The following is a 16,022-nucleotide window of genomic DNA, read 5'->3' as shown; positions in this document are numbered from 1 at the left end:
ATCTAAGTTTCTTACTCAAATCCACTTGGCCAGCTTAACCAAGCCACTTTTAGAGAATCAATTTTTTGGTGTTTGATTATCAGTATCATGATTTGGGGAGTTGAACCCAGCACCCGGGTGTGCTAGGCAAGTGCTCCACCACTGAGCCCCATCACCAGCCCCACTCAGTTATTTGTTGAGCCCTGGTTATGTGTGGGGAGGGAGGAAGACAGAGTTCCAGGCTTTTCCTGGTCTGTGCATTGGGTTGAATAAATGTGCTGATTCGGAGCCACAGTTCTTGAAAATTAAGGAGTCGTGCAAACTGGAGTGTATCTGCCATCTACCAGCAGCAGGACTTTGAGCGAGTGACTTAACTTGCAGTAAGTAACATACAGTGTACACATGTATGCATATGTAATATGGAACAGTAAATACCGTACACATAATATATACAGTGTATGTACATAGTATATATATGTTCATACCTAAAGTAAACAACAATACATAACACTTATGGTGTTTTGGTATTTATCTATTTCAGTATTGTATTCAATATGTAATGACTATTATATAGTGTTAGAGTCTGTAAACAAGTCTGGATGGCGTCTGGCGTATTGCCAGAGGGAGTGGTTTATGAAGTAAAGCCAGGGAGCCATTAAGTGTGGAGATTCCTTATTGGTTGACTGATGTATCTAGTTTATGCTAATTAAGATAAGCTGTGTGGAATGTATAAATACCTCTGTTGTCCTACAATGAAGGGCTCCCACTCCTGCTGTACCAATCTACACAAGTTGTTCGTCACCCCCTGCTTATTTTGCTGCAGCCGGACTGCGGCAATATAGTCTGTAGACTACTCAGTATTTACCTATCATTCTATATTATAAAATATACTTATGGTACATATCAATATTTTTAATAACATACAAGTTACAATAGACAAATACATAAGCACAAATAAATAATATATAACCTATGTATTATGTGCACATATTATATTACATGTAATATGCTGTTTACCATATATAATATATTGTGTAATGAATTATACATGCATTTATATTTATGTATGAATATATATATCATATAGTATGCAACGTGTGTGAAAGTGGGTGGTGGCTGGCATAAGCCAGTGGTTCAATGGCTTATCGTCATTGTTAGCATAGCCAGAGACTCACAAAAGACCTCCCTAAGCATCCCGTGTTGCTGGAAATGGACCCTTGCACTTGGAGATGCCCTGGCCCCAACTATAATCCTGTGTGGGCCTTTAACTCACATGCAAAGAAACGAGTTTTCTGAATCCCCAAGACCTTCCTGCAGTCCTGCTAAACACCTGTCATTGCAATGTTACGTGTGTGTGCTGGCCACGGGCCCGGAGGGTTTTCTCAGCTCAGCTCTAAACTACGGGGCTCAGGAACAAGAAAGGAACAGAGATGACACCATTAGGTTTCACATTCTATGAATTTTTCTTCTGTTCCTTCTATTCCAGAAACACCTGGAGCAGGTGTGGGGCAGGGTCAGTCAGAGCTCCAGGACAGTTGTGGTGTTGGCAGAGCCCAGTGATAAGGAGGGCTCCAAGCTGAACCCTTAGGAGCTCTGTGTTGGGCTGGGTGGGGCTCAGTGGTGGAGCGCTCACCCAGCACGTGAGAGATACTAAGTTCAAGGCTCAGCACCACATAATAATAACTAAATAAAATAAAAGTATTGTGTCTATCTATCTACAACTAAAGAGAGAGATAGAGAGAGAGCGCGTGCGAGAGAGCACCAAGTGTGGAGGGAGGTGGCGGGTTACAGTCCTAGCTCCCTATCTTACCTGCTATGGGACCCTGGACGAATCCTTGACTCTCTGAGCGCTTATCTCGGGCTTGGGTCATTAGGAGGAGATTTTTCACTCCGAATGTTTATTGAAAACACCTCTGAGTACTTGCCTAGCATGCACAGGCCCTGGGGTCAATCCCCAGCTCCACAAAAGGCAGGAAGGAAGGGCGGGAAAGGAAAAGGAACCACTTAAGAGCTGTGACTGACCCAGGAACTTGGGAGGCTGAAGCAGGAGGATTGCAAGTTCAAGGCCAGCCTCAGCCACGTAGAGGCTGGGGATATTGCTCAGTGGTGAAATGCCCCTGGGTTCAATCCCCAGGAAAAAAAAAAAAAAAAAGCTGTGCACGGAGGCTGTGATCCCAGGTACTGGAGAGGCTGAGGTGGAGCTCGATGAAGCCCAAGTTCAAGGTCAGCCGAGGCAACATCAGCAGAGCCTGTCTCAGCCACAGTAAGGACAAACAGACGAGAGAAGCAGCCCTGGGCAGAGAGGAGGTTGAGAACGCAGTCTCAAGGAAGCCTGCTGCGATGGCCCTCAGGAATTCCTCCAGGTGAGACCAGGGCCAGGCCTCCTTTTGTCCTGACTTTATCGGGACATTTGATACAGTCATGGTCTGTGTTGTTGTTTTCTCTTTGTGTGTGTGTGTGTGAGAGAGAGAGAGAGAGAGAGAGAGGTACTTTGGATTGAATCCAGGGGCGCTTAACCCTGAGCTACATCCCCATCCCTTTTAATATTTTATTTAGAGACAAAGCTGGCCTTGAACTTGTGATCCTCCTGCTTCAGCCTCCCAAGTCGCTGGGATCACGTGCGTGTGCCACCACACCCAACCAGCAGTGAGTATTATAAACTGCTTCTTCTTCAGGGCCTTTTTTCTTCTTTCAGAAAGTGCTTGAGTTTTGATTGTGATCTCCACACCTCTCAACAGCAGCCCACGTGACTTAAGGAGAGCTGAGTGCACCGAAAGCTCTCAGGGTGGGCACTAGAACAGACCCCAGCTAATCTACATAAGCTGATCTCCCACCTGCAAGGATTAGGCCAGGGATGGGCACAGGACTTGATGTGAGCCAATGAGAGCAGTGGGATACTCCAGGGCACTGGGAGAGAAATCCCCCTCCTGGAGCTGGGCAGTCATCTTGGGATCATGAGGTTGGAAGCCACGTTTTGTTTCTAGCTGCTTCCTCAGGAGACAGATTAGACCAACTGAAAGAAAACTTGTCCTTGATGCTGTTGTACCAAACCCCCCTTGAAACCTGTGTTTCCAGGTTCGAGAGCTGTCACTCCAAGAAGCTGCTCAGCTGGTCTGAACTAGACTCTTTGGAACATTCACCTGACATACTCTCAATGGTCCCAAACTCCATAATGTGAATGTTCTATAATTCGTGTATAACCATTCCCTTTTCATTGGACATTTGGTTCCAATTTTTCCCTGCCACAGTGTATGTATTTGTGAGAGTCAGTGTTCTGATGGTCGACCTGACTGGCCTGGAACCCCTGCCTCCTCCTCCCGAGTTGCTGGGACTTCAGGAGAACACCATTATGCCTGGCTTCATTTATCCATTCCAAAAACATTTTTTTTTTTTTTTTTGCACTGAGGATTGAACCTGGGTGCTTAGCCACAGAACTACATTCGCAGTCCTTTTTACTTTTTTATTTTGAGACAGGGTCCTACGACATTCCTGAGGGCCTTACTAAGTTGTTGAGGCTGGCCTCAAACCTGCCTCAGGCTTCAGCAATGCTGGGATTACAGGCGTGGGCCACCGGGCCTGGCTCATGTTTTGAGTTCTTAGCATGTACTCTTTTTTTTTTAAGTGTTTTTTTTTCAATACCTTTATTTTATTTACTTATTTTCTATTTTTTTTAAACTTTTTAAAATATTTATTGTTTTAGTTTTCGGCGGACAAACATCTTTGTTTGTATGTGGTGCTGAGGATCGAACCCGGGCCGCACGCATGCCAGGCGAGCGTGCTACCGCTTGAGCCACATCCCCAGCCCCTATTTACTTATTTTCATGTGGTGCTGAGGATCAAATCCAGGGCCTCGCACATACCAGATGAGCACTCTACCGCTGAGCCACAACCCCAGCCCCTTTTGTTTTTTAATTTTTTTTAAACTATAGATAGACACAATATCTTTATTTTATTTATTTATTTTTATGTGGTGCTGAGGATCAAACCCAGTGCCTCACATGGGCAAGGCAAGCGCTCAGCCACTCAGCCACAACCCCAGTCCCCTTACCATGTACTCTTAAAAAACACTGAAGATAAAGTGGTTTTAAGTCTTGAGTGGAGGATAACAAACAGATCAAATACAACATAAAATAACATTATAAAAGTAACGTAATAAAATAACATGCCACATAATATACTCAGGTCACGTATATACTACATGGTAAAGTACATATTAAGTCGTGGCAGTGGCTGGTTTTGCCTGTGACAGTTTCCATGCTTGGGCTGCTCGGCTGTGGGGTCTATTCTCCAGGGGTCTTGGTTGAGTCCTCTGAGGACAGACGGCCTTCTTCACAGGAGGAAGATCAAACACTCCATTGCTCGGAGCAGCCTCCGGGGTGCGGTTTCAGGAAGTGGCTGCAGGTTAGAAGCTCCCAGGGAGGTGGGTGTCCATGTCAGGCCATTAGCGTGTTAGCACTCTCTGTTTTTATGGAAGCAGCCAGGGAATGACTTACTAATTCCCTCTTTTATGAAGTCTGATTATCATCATTAATTAACTCAGCCACTAAGGAAATGTAATCTGAGCATTTCTGAACCAAAGATAGATTAAAACAACGTAAGGAAAGGCTTTCAGATTGGAATCCCCAGTGGCTGAGAATGCACCGCCATGGGTCCCGTTCTAGATGACGGGGAGGGTGGCTGTGAGGACCCCGCCAGGCCTGGCCTCGCTGGAATGGACATGCGTCTAAGGTTCGCTTATTGCTTGTATTATTTTACGTTTTCCCCCAGGTTGTTGAGCTCCATTTGCACTTTTATCTGGAAAACAATTGTGCAATCACATCAATTAAAAAAAAAAATCTCTTTGGGGACCTGTCCCTCCTGTCTCCTCCTGACCAGTGGCATTATTCAGGCCTTCACTATTGGGATTTTACGGGTCCTCATAAGCAAGATCCTTTTCCCTCAGCTGAATTCAGGACAGACCAAAAGACTAACGTTGCTCTCAGACGGAGAACAGATGGCGCCTCTCCTCTGGTAAAGCCGATGGGGAAGATGGCTTCTAACACCTGGACAGCCAGCTTGCAAACCCTTCACCCCTGAGCGTGGGCAAGCTTAGGGTCCTGCCCGGGCATCCACAGGTAAGCCCCACATCTCGCTGGGCTGGCCTAATGGAAGGTGAGCTCTTGCCTCTCTGAGTTCCACAGCAGGACCTGCTGACCCACAGAGCACCTGTCCCAGCCAAGGGCAGATTCAGGAGTTCACACTGCTGAACACCCCATCCGAAGGTTCCACTGTCCTTAGCACTGGGGTTGGAAAGCATGTAAGCCACAGGGACCTCTGGAGAGCATTCCTAGGTACAGAGAGGGATGCCAGGGCAAAGACCCCACTGTATGTGCCAAGGTGTGAACACACATCCAGGAAACAGCATGGGGGAACAGGAGGTAGGAAGGTTTTAGGGCATAAGACAGACATGGCCTCTGGCTCATCCAGAGGGGCAGACACTGAACTAACTCACCTGTAATCCCAGTGTCTGGGGAGGCTGAGGCAGGAGGATTGCAAGTTCAACACCTGCCTGGGCAAGTTAGCAGAATCCTGCCACATATTAAAATAACAAGGACTAGGGATGTAGCTCCATGCTAAAGAGCCCCTTGGTTCTTCCCCATTTTCAAAGGGTAAATGCTGCAGCATTGACCAGAGCAGGGCTGGGGCCAGCCTGGAGGGACTGGTAAGGAAAGGAGGAGGGATTCTTTGTCTGGATGGCCTCAGGGCTGCGGGAAGAGGATGCTGGGAATTAGAGGGAGCATCCTGAGGTCTCAGGAGGAATCAGCTTCTGGAATCGGAAGCATTTTGTTTTCTGGATTTTCATATCAGGTGTGCATCACACGAAAATAGGAGATGATTGTGGCTGTTAAAAGAGCTAAGCCTCCACTCCGATGGGTTGCACTCCCTGACCTCCAGGTCACCATCACCTGAGGGTGGAGGCTGGGGTGCAGCCGGGGGTTGGGCACTGCCTGGCTCGCCCTGGGTTTGAGGCGCAGCCCTGCAAATGAGTGGGTGAAATGAAACAGGTAACGGCAGGGACTTTTTTCCCTGAGCAAGTCCCGTGGCTTTCCTGGGAGTGTGAAATGACAGCCACGCAGGGACCCAGCCCTGCTGCACAGGGCACTGCCACTGCGCATGCCCAGAAAGACTAGCTGCCCAGAAAGGCAGCGTCACCGAAATGTGCGTCATGGGGTGGGATTCCCCTAACTTGTACCTGCTGTTTGAGGAATGGTTTGATACTGTCCCAAATGTCTGCTTCCATTTTTCTATTTGATCCCAAGTACAAACAGGGGCGATTTTTTAATTTTAATTTTTATTTTATTGGGGATTGAACCCAAGGATGCTCAACCACTAAGCCATAACCTCAGCCATTTTTTATACTTTATTTAGAGACAGGGTCTTGCTAAATTGCTGAGGCTGGCTTTGAACCCAGGATCCTCCTAACTCAGCCTCCAGGGCCTCTGGGATTACAGGTGTGTGCCACCAGGCCAGCAGGGGGGGAATCTTTGTGTAACAATTGTGGCCCTCAGCTGGGGGCAAGAGCCCTGTCCTACTAACCAGCACATTGGGGTATTAAAGATGAGTGAACACCTCAGGTGGTTAAACAGGCACCACCTGTGCTGGCCTGCTGCTGCCCAGGCCTGAAGCTGGGAAAGAGGTCCCCACCTTCACCCAGCTGTTTCCCTGGCAGTAAATGGTTGGGTACAAGCCGAATGCCCAGTTACAGGGAGTGCTCTAAGGAAGACGGGGTGCACATATAGAGGGTTACTGTGCAGCTAGTTATTGATTTATTCCCAGTGCTGGGAATTGAATCCAGGGCACTGCACCACTGAGCTACATCCCCAGACATTTTTTAATGCCTCAGCCTCAGCCTTCTGAGCTGTTGGGATTACAGGTGTGTGTGTGTGTGTGTGTGTGTGTGTGTCCAACTTCCTATTTTATTTTTTGAGACAGGGCTCATCATTCAGGCCAGTTTTGAATTCCTGGGCTGGCCCTGGACATGGTGGTGTATGACTGTAGTCCCAGCTGCCTGGGTGTCTGAGGTAGGAGGATCACAAGTTCCTGGTCAGCCTGGGCGATTCAGTAAGATTCTGTCTCAAGGGCTGGGGTTGTGGCTCAGAGGTAGAGCACCCGCCTAGCAAGTGTGAGGCCCTCAGCACCACATAAAAATAAAATAAAGGTACTGTGTCCACTTACAATTAAAAAATATATTTAAGGGGCTGGGGTTGTGGCTCAGCGGTGCAGCGCTCACCTAGCACGTGCAAGGCCCTGGGTTTGATCCTCAGCACCACACAAAAATAAATAAATAAGATAAAGGTATTGTGTCCAACTACAACTAAAAAATAAATATTTAAATATATATATATTAAAAAAGAGATTCTGTCTCAAAATAAAAATCAGGGGTGCTGCTCAGTAACAGAGTACCCCTGGGTTCAATTCCCAGTAGTACAAAAAAGAAAGAGAAAAACCAGTATCCTTACCAATACTTAATTAATAGGCAGCTGTTGTGTCGATTTCAACCTCTTGCCTTTTCTACGCAGGCTGGGAAGGGACTGGGGATGGCTCAGTTGGTAGAGTGAGCCCTTCACATGCACAAGGCCCTGGGTTCAATTGGCAGAGGGGACAGCGTGTGTAGAGGCCCACCACCTCCTGTCCCCTCTGCTTGCCGGTAGCTGTTCCCCTTCCTCAGTTCCAAGCTCCTAGATTGGTTTGGGGACCTTCCTGGCTGCCAGTGCTTGTGCTCCAAGGGGGTGAATGTCCCTCCAGCCCTGGGGGAGGGGGAGGCCTGGGAATGAAAACTGACTGATCCCAGGTCCAACCCCTGGTCACAGTGGCTGGCTCAGGGAGCGTCACAGTTCCCTCTTGGACCAAAGAGCCTTATCCACAGGACCCTTCCAGGAGCGGTGGGAGGGAGTGTGACTCCTTCTGGCACCAGGTGGCCCTCTGGGTGGCCCACTCGGCAGCTCCCTTCCCTGGGAGTTTCTGAGAGCGCAGGACCCCTGGGTAGGCTGAGGTCAGTCCACACTGGGTTCCTGTCACCTGTAACTAGGGAGTTCTGACTAAGCCAGGACAGAGTGAGGAAGGGCTCGGTGCTACTTTGAGGAAGTGAAAGAAGTCACGGAGCCCAGAGAGGCCCCAGAAGGCTGGTGGAAGTCTGGCAAGCCACCACTCAGTGACCACAGGACCTCGGAAACAGAAGGTGTGTTGAGCTGTTACAGATGCCAGCCAGAAAGCAAAGGGCCAGGTCCCAGGACGAGGGCCTACAACCACCAGGAACAGGGCTGGATCCCAGTGGGACTGTCCCCTGGACCTAGAACTCAGAGCATTTTGACATGGAAATTTGGGAAGGAAAAGTACAAGTTGGTTCCATGGAAACTACACTGGGGACAAATAGTGGTGCCTTTGGCTCCCAGGGATTGAACCTGGGGGCACTTAACCAGAGCCACATCCCCAGCCCTTTTTATTTTCTATTTTGAGACAGGGTCTCACTAAGTTACTGAAGTTGGTCTTGAACTCGGGTCGTCCTGCCTCAACCCCCCAAGTCACTGGGATTACAGGCAGGTGCCACCATGCCCAGCTTTGACTTAAGGTTTAACTTATATTCAGGAACATGAAAGGATCTTCTGCTGTTCTCTGGCCAATAGTTGTTAGTTGATTAAATTAACCACCCCGTCTCTCCTCCCCGGCATCCTCTGACCCTTGTAACTGAATTAAGAAAATCTCTCTCTCTCTCTCTCTCTCTCTCTCTCTCCATCAGGGCCAGGTAATAGAGGCCCTGTAGACTACAGGGAGCATTTGGTCTTTAACTCAATGAACCAGGAAGCCACTGGATGCTCAGAAGCATGGAAGTCATATGGAAATGTCTTCTTCAGGGACACAGAGCATTGAAACATGTGGTCATTAGGTTCTCAGAGCCAACATGTACTCTGGGTTTCAATATGTCCAGCTGACATGCTGCTGTTGAAGGTAACAGCTGCCAGGATTTTTGTGTCCCAACATCTGCTCTGACCTTGCTTGGGATATGAGCCATCAGGAAGAGGCAGACTAATACAAAAGTATTTCAGGGATAATAGCTATAGGGACAAATGGATTCCATTCCTGGATTCTGTTTTTTTTTTTATTTTAAAGAAAAGGTGCTAGGAGTGTGGTTCAGTGGTAGAGTGCATGCTTACATGTGCAAGGCCCTGGGTTCAACATGCAGCACCAAAAAAATAAATAAATTGGGGCTGGGGTTGCAGCTCAATGGTTGAGCACTTGCTTTACATGATGGGGCACTGGGTTCGACCCTCAGCACCACGTAAAAAAAATAAATAAATAAAAAATATTTTTTTAAAAAAGTAAATAAATAGCTGGTCACAGTGCTGCATGCCTGTAATCCCTGTGAATCGGAAGGCGAAGTAAAAGGACCACAAGTTTGAGGCCAGCCTCAGCAACTTAGGGAGACCCTGTCTCAAAATACAAAAAACTTAAACAAGGACTAGGGGTATAACTCAGTGGTAGAGTGCCTCTGAGTTCAACCCCCAGCATAGCAAACAAAAATAAGTAAATAAATTGATAAGCTGGGCATGGTGGCACATGCCTGTAATCCCCAAGTGGCTCCGGAGGCTGAGGCAGGAGGATCACAAGTTCAAGGCCAGATTCAATAATTTAGTGAGGCCCTAAGAAATTTAGTGAAACCCTGTCTCAAATTCAAAAAATAAAATAAAAAGGGCTGGGGAGGGGGCTCAGTGGTTAAGCACCCCAGGTTCAACCCTAGTACTAAAAAAAAAAATGAATGAAATAAAGTGTGTGTTAATTTTACTGACTGGAGCTATTTCACCAAACTGACAACCATGTTTGCAAGAGAGGAGTGGGCTTTGTTTTTTTTTTTTTTTTTTAAATATGGAACGCTTCATGAATTTGCGTGTCATCCTTGCGCAGGGGCCATGCTAATCTTCTCTGTATCGTTCCAATTTTAGTATATGTGCTGCCGAAGCGAGCACTGGGCTTTGTTTTTGTGTTTTTTGTTTTGTTTAATATTTTTAGTTGTAGGTGGACACATACTTTTATTTATTTATTAATTTATTTTAATGTGGTGCTGAGGATGGAACTCAGTGCCACACATGTGTGAGGCCAGCCCTCTACCACTGAGCCACAACCCCAGCCCAGGCTTTATTTTTTATACACTTAGGTATTTCCTTTTATTTTTGACACAAGCATTTGTAACTTTTTTTTTTTTTTGGTGGTGTTGGGGATTGAACCAGGGCCTTGTGCATGCAAGGCAGGCATTCTACCAACTGAGCTGTATCCCCAGACCAAGCATGTGTAACTTTAACCTTATTTTATTTTTTGGTGGTGGGGATAAGCCCAGGGCCTCGTGTGTGTGCTAAACCTGCACTCTAGCACTGAGCTTTACCCCTAGCCCCCATAACTTTTAGAATTAATGAAAAATAAACATACTAACTGTTGGGAAAAGATTAGGTCAATATCTGTTACAATTTTTAGAGCACATATTCTTTTAACCAGTATCTCCATAATGGGGTTCTAGCCCATCAAATAGGGGTTAGCAAACTTTCTCTTCAAAGGGCCAGGAGGTCAATATTTTAGGTTTTGTGGGCCACAGGGTCTCTGTTTCGAGTCTCTGCAATGCTGGGTAAGGTGAAAGCTGATTCAGACAGTATGCAAATGAGCAAATTGAGCTGTGTTCCAATAAATCCTTATTTACAAAAAGAGGAACCAGGCCGGGCTGGGCTGTGGGGGATGGTTTGGTAACCACTAAAATAGAAAAGATAATATATGAGGATATGAATCAGAATGTTTGTTAAAGGCTTGAAGGAATATAAAGTCAAAAGACCTAATATAACATAAGTATCCATCATTAGTTTATTAGTAGAAAGGACTGCTGGATAAACTGCTGTTTATGCCATAGAATTTTATGCAAATAGTCAAAAGAACCAGTTGGACCTACACCTGCTGACTTGGGTGAGCATCTAGAACGCCATAAGTGAACCGAGAGGTTTGTAGAATAGCACAGACAATATGTAGAGTAGTTTTTCACTAACTTGTGAATACCAAGTGACTTTGCAAGGCCTCACTGCGTGGGTGAAATGTACTTTTCAGTCCATTCAGGTTGAACTTGACCGTGACCTGCTGTGGCCAATGGCATATTAGCATTGTCCTGAGAGCAGGAAACCTCTGTGTGATGACATGGGGTTTTTTGTTTGTTTGCTGGCTTGCTGGGGTTTATTTTGGTGCTGGGGATGGATCCTGTGGCCTGTGCATGCTGAGCACCGCTCCACCCAACCTGACAGCACATGCTCCCAGCAGCCACTGGTCCAAAGAGGATGAGGACCGCAGGGAGCAGACGCAGCCCAGGGCACCTATAGCCTGGAGCAGAACTTCCCAGCCTACCTGGGGCCAGGCAACAAGAGGACAAGGGCTCATCATTGTGAGATGTGGCAGTCATTCTTTGTGTTGGTACATTGTGTGCTGCTATGACCGAATATCAGAGACTGGGTAAATTTCCCCCCACAGTACTGGGGATTAAACCCTGGGGCACTCTGCCTCTGAGCTACATCCCCAGTCTTTTTAAAATTTTTAAGACAGTGTCTAGCCAAGATGTCAAGGCTGGCCTCGAACTTGGTTCCTCTTGCCTCAGTCTTCCAGTCTCTGGTATTACAGGTGGGTGCCACTGCACTGGCTGAGACTGGGTAAGTATAAAAAATAAATTTGGGGGGTGAGCTGGTACATACCTCTAATCCCAGTGACTCAAGAGGCTGAGACAGGAGGACGGCAAGTTTGAGGCCAGCCTCAGCAACTTAGCAAGGCCCTCAACAACTTAGTGAGACCTTGTCTCCAAATAAAAAAATAAAAAGGGATGGGGATGTGGCTCAGTGGTGAGGCACTCCTGGGTTCAATTCTTAGTACCAAAAAGAAAAGAACTGAAAGGTGATAAGAATTCTAGTCCTATTGACATTACTTGAGGCCCCTAATCCAGCACTACCTGAAATTACCATTTCCCCTGCATCCCCAATTATACAATTGTGTGTGTGCATATGCTACTGGGGCCCTCTAGCAAATCCTCTTGCCCGCTTGAGGTCACAGTGGACAGGTAGTGCTGGTGGGCTCTTAGCCTCCTGACACATGTACCTGTGTCTCTTAACCCAAGGGCTGTCCTCAGCACAGCCTAGAAAAAGTACCAGGGACCTAATGCATCAGGGTCATTTTCAACCAGTGAGATACAGGAAGCAGGAGATAAAGACCCCAGTTTCTCCATCCTTTGGTCAGACGATTCTGAAGCAAGATGGTTTTATTTTTTTGCTTGGTGTGTGTGTTTACCTTCATTTAAAAAGGAGAATGCAGGAAATATACCCATCACACCTTACCTTCTGCGGCCGGGGGATTTCTAGGCTAAGGCTTTCCCCCCACAGGCTTACCTCGTTTTGAGGCTTGGAGCTTTAGTGAAACTAAACTTTTATGTCCTGCAAAACCCTGGTGCATCACACAAGAAGTGTCCCACCTGGAGAGATACTCTGTCCATGGGTTGATTTGCCCAGGAATAAATTCAGGTCCAAAATAGCAAACTAAAGTTAGCTGAGACGTTCCATGCCTTCCCGTGGCCTCCTTCAGGAACATCCTGTCCAAAGGAGAAAGGAAGCACCCAAGTTCAACTCAGCCAAGCAGCCGGGGAAGCACCTCCCGACACAACACGTGGTTCTGGTCTGTGTTCCAAAAAGGGGCACAACAAACAGCCACGAGGTGCCTCCTGTGTGTGCAGGTTCTCATCTCTTCTCCTTCTCCTTCTTCTTTTTTAGTTGTAGGTGGACCAATACCTTTATTTGTTTATTTTTATGTGGGGCTGAGGATGGAACCCAGGGCCTCACACCTGCTAGGTGAGCACTCTACCACTGAGCCCCAGCCCCAGCCCCTCTTCTTTAACCTTCTCCTTCATGTTTTTGCTGTTTTTTTAGTTCACCTTCCTCTGCATTCACTCTCCCTTGGAAGTAGCTTTATCCTTGTTCTATACTGTGTAAAATCACTTTTCTTTCTAGGACTGGGGATCCCGCCCAGGGCCTCCCACATGCTGGACAAGTGTTCTATCACCGGGCCCCACCTCCAGCCCCCTTCCTGGTACTGAAACTAAGACTCAGAGGGTTAAGTCACTGACGGGGACTAAGTAGTGACAGCCAGGATCTGAACCTCAGCCCCCTCCCTCCAGGGTGATAGGGTCATAATAAATATTGGTGTACGGGGCTGGGGGTGCTGCTGAGCTGGTAGAGAATGTGCCCAGGATGTGTGAAACCCCAGTTAGAGACCCCAGCCCCACTGAATTAATTAATATTGGTGTATAAATAAATGAAGAAAGCCCCCATTTACATATAGAAATATGAACATGAGTTCCTGGGGAGGTAACTCACACAGAGCACCTGCAGGCTGGGGCAGTAGCTCAGTGGTAGAGTGCTTGCCTAGTATGCTCAAGGCTGGGGTTCAAATCCCCAGTGCTGAGGGGGAAGGAGGCTGGGGAATAGCAGGCACTGCTGAATCCAGGGGCACACGTGGATCTCTGTCGCCTCTCCACATCCTGCTTCCTGCATGACTCCCACCTGCGCAGCCACCCAGGGGAACACAACCCCATGGAGAGAGAAACTGTGTTCCTCTCCTCACCCCTGGAAAGCCCTTGGGTGGTGTTTTGCCAATGTTTCCTACACTTCTTTAAGCAAATATAAATACAAGTTCCCTTTCCCAAAGGTGGCCTCCAGTGTGATTTTTTTCTGCACCTTCTTCTTCTTCTTCTTTTTTAACAACACATCCTGGAGCTCATTCCTATTGGCGACAGAGCTTCCTCTCCGTTGCTTGATCATCCCATAATGTGCCCTTGATGGAAGTTTAGGTTGTTTCCACTCTTGAGTTCACAACAAGACTGAAGTGTAGAATGGGCCGGTACTTCTTTCCCTAGGGGCCGGGGATGCCCAGTAACATAAATATTGGGAAGTGGAATCGCTGGGTCAAAGGCAAAGGGCTGGGTACTTTGGATACATAGTAATCCCCAGGGGGTAGACCTGTTTGCACTGGCTATTGTAGATGCTGTCTGTTTAAATTTGAGACTCAACAGTCACCACAATGTCATCTACAGAGCACCACTCTAGTGCCAGGTGAGCTACCATCCCAGATTCTGGGGATACAGAAGTGAACAAAATTAAGTTCCTGTATTCATACCTGACATTGTGTATTCACGCACCAACCAATGGACTTTAGGATTGTTTCCAGTTTGGGGTTGTGATGATGAAAAAATTGCTATGAATGTCCTAGTACAGCTTGTGTACATACTCAGGAGTGGAACTACTATGTCATTTGATAGATGTATGTTTACCTTAATGAGAAAGCACCAAAGAGTTTTGTTTTGTTTTGTTTTGTTTTGTACAAGGGATTGAACTCAGGGGCACTCAACCACTGAGCCGCATCCCCAGCCCCATTTTGTATTTTATTTAGAGACAGGGTCTCACTGAGTTGCTTAGCACCTCGATGTTGCTGAGGCTGGCTTTGAACTCATGATCCTCCTGCTTCAGCCTCCCAAGCCGCTGGGATTACAGGCATGCGCCACTACTCCCGGCACCAAAGAGTTTTCTGAAGTGGTTGTACCATTTTATGCTCCACCAGCAATGTATGAGGTTTCTTTTTTTTTTTTTGTATGAGGTTTCTTTACTTTCCCCCCCGCCCCTCTCTCTCTCTCTCTCTCTCTCTCTCTCTCTCGTGTGTGGCTAACAATATTGAACTCAGGGTGCTTAACCACTGAGCTACATCCCAGCCCTTTTTTAAAATTTTTCACTTTTATATAGGGTCTCCGTAAATTTCTTAGGGCCTTGCTAAGTTGCTGAGGCTGGCCTGAACATGAGCTCTTTCTGCCTCAGCCTCCTGAGCCACTGGAATTCCAGGTGTGCGCTACCACGCCCAGCAATGTATGAGGTTTCTTGTTGCTCTATATCCTCACCAGCATTTGGTATTGTTAGATTTGTATTTTAAGTCATCAGCTATATTGAGGCCTAATTTACACAGAGTAAAATTCACTTGTTTTAGTTTTATGGTATGTTGTTAGGAAACCACCCTTACATAATTCAGAATATCTGGAAGCAGGATTGCGGGGTCATATGAGAACCATATGCTTAAATTTATTAGAAAATGCCAGCTGGGTGGGGTGATGCTCACCTGGAATCCTAGCTTCTTGGGAGGCTGAGACCAAAGCATCTCAAGTTTGAGGCCAGCCTGGGTAATTATGCAAGACCCTGTCTCAAAACAAAAAATAAAAACAGCTGGAGGATGTGGATCACTGGTAAAAGGCCTGTTGGAGGGGGGGAAGGAAGGAAGGAAGGAAGGAAGGAAGGAAGGAAGGAAGGAAGGAAGGAAGGAAGGAAATTGGCCATATACGTTAGTCTGTTTGTCAGCTTCCTCTTACCGTAACAAATACCTGAGATAATCAACTGCTAAAGAGAAAACGCTTGTTTGGGCCCATATTTCAGAGATTTTAGGCTATGGGTGACGGGGCTGCTGCTCTGAGACATCATATCGTGGTGGGTAGCGCACAGCAGAGCAGAGCTGAGCATCTTGCAGCCCGGATGCAAGAGAGGAAGAGAGAGAGCATATCCCACAGTCTTTTTTCAAGGTCAAGCAAAGGGACCAAAAGGTCAGTGAAAGGACCAAAGATAGGAAAACATATCCATTCCTTTTCTGGTGTGACCTGGAAGGAGTGGCATCCTGTCTGCTCATATCTTATGGCCTAGAACTCAGTCACATGAACATTTAGATCCAAAGGAGGCTCCGAGAGGGAGCCACCGACTAGAACAACATGTGCCCATCTAACACTCACAACGCTACGCTAAAGAAGAGAAGAGGCGGCAGCTTCTTAACCAGCTCTGTCTGCCACAGACCTGGTTTGATTCACCCTTGACTCCTGGGAGCCTCAGGCAAAGCCTGGCACATAGTAAATGACGGAGAAATGGTGACGAAAGAAAGAACAAATGAGAAAGGGTGGACCCTAGAATTCTGGAGGT

General features: G+C 47.0%; 1 non-coding gene across 1 annotated transcript; it reads right to left on the bottom strand.

Moving 5' to 3' along the window:
• Nucleotides 1-9,873: 9,873 nt before the first annotated feature.
• Nucleotides 9,874-9,980, bottom strand: LOC125619263. Its single transcript, XR_007350751.1, has one exon. It is a non-coding gene; the product is annotated as a U6 spliceosomal RNA (small nuclear RNA).
• Between the last annotated feature and the right edge of the window lie 6,042 nt (nucleotides 9,981-16,022).

The sequence above is a fragment of the Marmota marmota genome, unplaced genomic scaffold (genome assembly GCF_001458135.2).
Source record: "Marmota marmota marmota unplaced genomic scaffold, marMar, whole genome shotgun sequence".
Taxonomy (NCBI): domain Eukaryota; kingdom Metazoa; phylum Chordata; class Mammalia; order Rodentia; family Sciuridae; genus Marmota; species Marmota marmota.
Note: the sequence above shows the minus strand (reverse complement) of the source record. Positions and strands in the feature narration are given on the sequence as shown.